Below are 7,391 nucleotides of genomic sequence, written 5' to 3' on the forward strand. Positions count from 1 at the left end.
ACAAACTTTCTTTTATGTCTGCTTCAAAAAGTAATCTAGCCAATAGTTCTAGTATATACCTGAAGAATGCGATGATGGACTTATAATAAATAGCTGTTACCCGCAGCGATGTCTATGTGATAGCCTATGTGTTTTTCCAGACGATGTTCTACATTTGTGCAAAATTTCAGCAAAATACGTTGAGTCGTTACGGAGATACCTTCAAACAGACATCCATCCATGCATCTAAACGTTCTCCTTTATAATATTAGTAAAATTATATTTCTCTAGCTTCACTAGCCTAGAACTCCGTCTGTGCGGCATTACAAAATATATATTAGCCGATTCTCAGACGTACTGAATATGTATATAACATTTCATAAAAATCGGTCAAGCCGTTTAGAAGGAATATAATCACTAACACTGTGACACGATAATTTTATATATAGGATTTAGAAGTAACGTAAAAATACGATATCAACCTAATTCTGTGGATCCCAATTGGTATAAATCATGTTGCAACACGGTTACTTAGAGTTACGTTCGCATAGTCATTTTGGATTAGAATATCTCGCATATAGAAGTATTATTAAAATTTAAAAAAGTTTATAAATTGCTACAGCTTTATTGCGTAGCACATTAGATCGTAGCACTTACCTCTACGGATATAGATATGCTTCCCATCGCATACTGGCTTCCGTAATAAAAAATAAAATGAAGTTAATATTATTAGCTAAATATACAAATAACTATAAGTCCATTGTTGATTAATGGAAGTCCTAAATCACAAAGCCATTGTCTAACTTGCACCAGCAATAAACACTGTCTAAGCCAATAGTTAGGAATTTAACTTTGCTAGGATGCTCTTCCTTTGCGCTACAAATTATGAAACTTTCTCCGTCGAATTCATTTTGGCAGCTTAATATTATATTTTGACTGCTGCTTTTATATATATATATAAATAATTTAAAAGTCGTGTGAGTTACACTATTTATAACTCAAGAACGGCTTCACCGATATGGCTGAAAATTGGCGAGGAGGTAGCTTAGAGCCATAGACGGACATAGGATACTATTTATTCATTTTTTTCGAATTTATGCCTTGAAGAGCTGCTTTTTATTTAACTTACTAATATTATAAATGCGAATGTTTAGATGGATGTGATGTGGATGGATGGATGGGTGTTTGAAGATATGTCTAGAACGGCTGAACGGATCTCGATTAAATTTGTCATACGTATAAACATAGACTGAAAAAACACATAGGCTACACTAATTAAGTTTTTTTATATCCACGAGGACGGAGTCGCGGGCGACAGCTAGTTCTTTATAAAGCCATCTTACAAATTTGATATACAAATATTTCCAAATAGCTTAAAATCACATTTTCATATTGCAAAATACATTAAGGTTTTTAAACAATGTTCCAACTTAAGTTAAAAATGCTAAGTAATATTTACCTCTAAGGTATACTTTTAAATAAACATAAAGTTAAGTAATTTAGTTAGATATCAGTATTCTCTCGAGTTTCACAAAGTTGAAACTACTTCGGCGCTGAAGCTGTTTGCAAGTTCAGATTTTAATGGAATATAAATTGAACAGAGTTCATAGATTGATGACACTTCGACTTGCCATTAAAGAAAATTACAATATCAAATAGCGATTAAATAAAAATACGATAATAAATGCTTACGACTAATCCTATTTCAAAAAATGTGAAGCTTGATGGACGTACTACGTTTAGTAATTATGATGAGCATCAGTGGCTCAAGGGTTAAGCACTTGATTCGTAATCTGTAGAGGTGTTAGACAAAATGCATTCGCTTCGAAGAGATACAATAGCGAACTTCAAATTTGTATGGAACTGACGCGCAACAATCACATGACTTACCGAAAGTTCGATTTTAGATTTACATTTGTACATTTATTCGACGTTCTGAAGATGAAAGAAAATCGCGATGCAACCTGCGTATATCTGCGAAGAAATTCAAAGATATGTGTGAAGTCAACCCACACTGTGCCAGTGTGCTTGGCTATGGCCTAGTCACCCCTAAATCAGGGTACGGTCCGAACTCCTCAGTTGAGGTATTTTTTTATAACATAAGAAGACAAACGAGCGGCGGGAATACCGAGGTGTTCGACGACCCCCATGGACATCGGCAATACCAGAGGAACCACAGATGCATTGCCGGCCTTTAAGATAGTGATAAGCTCACTTCTAGAAGGACCCTAAGTCGTAGCGGTTTGGTATAGTGAGTTAATGATGATGAATATACGTAATTTGTGGTGTTAGGTTAATCGTAGTGAATAACAAGCGCATTTATCACATCTTTTTATGTTACACAGTTGAAAAATCGATTTTATTTAATGGATCACTTCAATTAGTGAGTAAATCGATTTTTGTCAATCGTAAGTAATGTCTGCCAACGTGGAAATCGATAACCATTACATCAAATTACCATCAATTTAAACCTGTCCATGTCGACGGTTACGTATTGGCAACGTTTAAAAAAGTAAAAAAAAGTGTACGAATACATATGTTTTTAATTAAAGACATTTATTTAAAGCGATACACGATCCATGCAATATATTTGTGAAGAACATAATGTTTAAAAAATAAAACAGAATAATAAATTTATTTGCTGCTATATACCCTAAATACCGCGTGATAAATGCTACCTATTCTGTTGATGCAGTTAACAAATCACGCTTAAGTTTTTAAGCAAAAATTAGCAAAAGCTAATTTTGTCAAACTAAGAAATATTATACCATTCTTTCTTTCCAATAATTGCTTAAGATTTGTAAATTCTAACGAGTTTCTTAACATTTTCCAATTAGCATATTGTTTTAATATCTGTTCGTTTTTGTTTTATCCTTTATTTGTTTGTTGTTTTCGTTCCACAGATTACTTAATGTTCTTCTCACAATTTATACTTTATACATAAATTACCAAGTTCATTAAAATTTATAGCACGATCACTAAAGTTCTCAGATCTAATAAAACTTTTTTCTTTCTTACGGATTGCAATTTGACGTAAATTAGATTCGGAGTTAACTACGAGTTAGTTAGCAATCGAAAACACGTAGGTAATTCTGATTCTATTATATTATGATTAAGAAACTCAGGTAAATAAAAATATCATGTTTGAAAGGGAGATGTTTACTGGCTTGTAATACTAGCAGTTGCCTGCGACTCCAAACATGCGGATTAAAAAAACTGAATATATAGCCTATGTATTCTTCCAGACTATACGTTAAGCTGTTCTGGAGATACCTTCTAACAAACATCCATCCATCCATCTAAACTTTCACATATATTAGTAAGAAGTAAGATTAAAAAAAATTAAAACGGTTATTCACAAACATTAGCAAAGTAGAAACATCTTAAACTTAACTTCAATAACATACCGTACTTCTAGACCAGTTTTCCCAAAGTGGGCGATAACGCCCCCTTGTGGGCGCTGCAGGTCTCAAGTTGCGGGTTATAGTAAAAGTTTCGTTTATCATTCTCCGTTAATATATAATACATATATAGGTCACAATAAAATTTTAATTTAATTTGAACTTATAGTGGTTTTTAAATATGTGAAAATATGGGGGCGCTAAAAAAATGTTTATTCTCAAAGTGGGCAGTAGTCAAAGTAAGTTTGGGAACCACTGTTCTAGACAATGAAATCACATGACTTGTATATATTTTGACTTAGTATTATTTGAAAACAAAATTTTAACTCCATACCCAAACTACTCAATCAATGTCAATGACACGTGAGGATAATTAATTGCATAGGTTATTAGAACAATCGCCTATAAACCAAACCTGTATTGATATGAAACTTAAAGGTACTTCAAGTCATTGTAAGTAAAAACAAGTCTTATTTAAGAGTATTTCAAATGCATTGATGGGAAGTGGAAGTAGATTTAAAGGAGGAGGGGACTCGTATGAATATATTAACTTTCTGTGCGATCCAAAGTTAGAGAACGCATCTGCAAATGCGAATGAGTCGCGGTCACTTCGCTATTTAGACGAATTCAGGCGGCTGCTTCTTCTAACATAAAAATACTGGTTTTTCAATTAAGAAAACTTTTGAATGTTATTATACAAGTTTATGCGTGCTATGATGTGTATATAATTTCTATATGAATACAAAGAACGCTTATTTAAATAATTAGAAGGATAGCACTACATTATTTTGAATAAAACTAATTGTGACGTTTAATGTTCTTTTGCGTGTAAATTAAAAACAAGTGAAAGCTAACCACTCGGTATCTCGTAAATTGAAACAAAATGGGAGAGTACCAGTCGGATATCTAAAGCCGTTTTTCGTTGCGTTTTCCACTTTCCGATCACAAACTATGAGCACTCGACTCTAACCGTCCGACTGCAATCTGAATAGCTCACAAAAACCTTTGTGTTCTTTATGTTTTTTGAACATCTGTATTGTTTCTACTGTAATTAAAAACATTTCCACTTCAATTTTTACTTCGCGTATGTATTTTCTTTAAGGTTCAGCTTAAATTACAAAAGTTGTTATCTGTGTGCTGCATGTGTTGAACGGATAATAATAAATTAACAGCTTGAATTGGTAGTCATTTCAAGGTTATTTCAATTTTTTTTTTATATCAAAAGGTGGCAAACGAGCGAGCGGCCACCTGTAATCGCTGAAATAGCGAAGTGACCGTTGCCCATAGACATACGAAATTGCATATGCGTTGCCTACCTTTAATCGACGGAGGAGAGGATGCACAGAAACAAAATATCTTAGCTTTCCTTGCATCCTCTCATCCGGAAAGTCCACTTCCACTTCCCATCCTTTCCTTATAAAGAAAATTATGGGAAGGGAAAGAGGACTAAATTAGGCCTCCGGGACGCACACTCATCAGACGAAACGCGGAATTGCTTCCACTTCACGCCTGTCTTCTGTGTGGTCGTGGTATTTCACCGGGCGAGCCGGGCCAATTCGTGCGAAGATGTTAAAGCGGGCTCTACCACTGTTAAGAATAAAAACAAATTAACAATAAAAACAATCTTACTAATATTATAAATGCGAATGTTTGGATGGTTGGATGGACAGGTGTTTGAAGGTATCTACAGTATAGCTTCATGGATATAGCTGAAATTTGGCATATGTAGATGTAGAACATAGCCTGGAATAGCACATAGACTACTAATTATTTTTTTTTTTAGTTCCGAGCGGACTCTGTCGTTAAGTTTGTATGTACATATTAATCATTGTATATTTAAGGTATAACAAAGTATTCCCGAGTTAAAAAGAAATAAAGTACAACTTTATAATTTTTTAAATAAAGAACTAGTAGGCTCGATATCAACTTAAAAGTTCGACAAGAAAAATGTACACAATTTGTTCCAATGGTTTGGCAAATCTTATCGGAATTTATCTCATTACTGTGGCGTCGTAATTCTAAACGACCACCCGCCAAATAACAGGCCGCGTTCGACATGAAAACTAATTAATTTGATTTTCTTCCCTTTGGATAAAAGTATAAAGTAAATTGAACATTTTTCTTGTTTCTATTAAAATAATACGGCTTAATTTAATTTCAATTAAATGTTACTATTATAACAGATTGACCTGTTATGTTGGTATTATAAAGTTCTGATAAATATTTTTGAAATTGCCTTTTTTTACGTTTTTAAAATGTATTCTTTTGTTTTCCTTTGTTACGATAAAAGGCTGTATTAAAATCTTTTGTTTGTAAAAATCCTGACTGATAGCAACAATCAATTAAAAAAAATTACGATAGAAAGGTTTTGAATGGGAACCTCGTATTTTTTTTGTGCAAGTGATTACTCGCTTACATTGAAATCCAGGAATCTCATCTAGTATCGCTTTGTATGTAAATCGAGGGTGATTTACAGTAATGGATATCGGTTTTCATTTTTATAACTCATTTGGATGTCGAATAAAATTTGTTTAAATTTGTAGCGTCAAAGCCGAAAATTTTATGAATTTCTTTCTAATTTACAATTTTAAATTCTATTTTGTTTTTTTTCTTTTTTTTTTGTAAAGAGATGCAGTTTTTAACGTCCTCTTCTGTTTAATTCTAGTTTATTTGCTGCTTTATATATCTAAATTGATCTCAAACCTTTCTTTTTGTTGTTGAGATGAAACCTTTTGCATACTCCGCGCCCCCGGGGGGGGGGGGGCGGTTAGTTATGTGGGATTCTCCTCCATAGCGGAGGCATACCCACTAAACCTCTCTGTTCCTCCAATGCATCGGGACGGGACCACGGGCACGCTTTCGCTCTCGTCCGTGGCCCATTGGGATGAAACCTGCCTTCAGGGAGGAAGACAGGGTTATACAGTTTTTGACCCATTAAAACCCCTCGTTGGCCAAACTCTTAGTGTCCTTCAAGAAGCGAGCTTATCACCACCTCAAAGGCCGGCAACGCATCTGCGGTTCTTCTGATATTGCTGATGCCCATGGGTGTCGTTGAACACCTCGGTGTTCCCGCTGTTCGTTTTCCCCCTTCTGTAATAAAAAACACTCAAGTCCAATAGAAGAGGTTTCTATTCTAGAAGAGGAGGAGAACGCAACGGAACCAATTGATCCCAAAGAATCTTAAGTGTTTGGGGCTCATTACCAAAACATCATTTTCACAATAATATGAGAAATCAATGTTTGTCTACAATTATCGTCTTGCAATTAGTACAACTTTGGTTAATTAGATTGTAACTTTAATGTCTTAATGAACTGATTTGAATTAAAAAAATACCTTAACCTCGAAATTCATACCTTACAACTGAAATCTACTTAAGCGAATTATGTTGGAATGAAATCCAATAACGTTTAATCTAAATCGTATTGTCGGAAGAGAAGTAACTGTGAATTTAAATTACCTAAATGCTATTAGGGAAGTTCTTTATTTAACAAGCGTACGTCTTTATCCGTTTATTTAACGCTCCATTGAACGGGGATTGTCGTATTATTGATTTGTTTTCACTGAATTAAAGATTTCTATAGCAAAATGTGGCAAACGAGCAAGCACTTGAATTCGCCAAAATAGCGAAGCGACTGACTCAAATACTTTTGCAGATGCGTTTTCCACCTTTAATTGAAATGGAAGGAACGCACAGAAAAGGGCATATCTTTGGAAGGTTCTTTCCTGTCTTCAAAATACAGTTGAAGTTTCATAATCTATAATGGTTTAAAAAAATACATTAATACGTCATGTCTATTTCTCAAACTAATGAATATTTACAAAGTTTCTTATATAATTGATTTCTATTCTAAAACTACTTAAACATGTTAAGTTTTTTTTATCGTAGTTAGAAAACCTGTGCTCTACGTGGCTTGAGATTAAAAGAAAACTTTGTTCAACCTCAAGTTACCCGGCACAAGTTCTGTAATGGAATTCCCTCAAGTTACTTTTAGAAGGCACTATAGAGATTA

This window comes from Papilio xuthus, unplaced genomic scaffold (assembly GCF_000836235.2).
Source record: "Papilio xuthus unplaced genomic scaffold, Pxut_1.1 DF829129.1, whole genome shotgun sequence".
In the NCBI taxonomy this organism is placed as follows: Eukaryota; Metazoa; Arthropoda; class Insecta; order Lepidoptera; family Papilionidae; genus Papilio; species Papilio xuthus.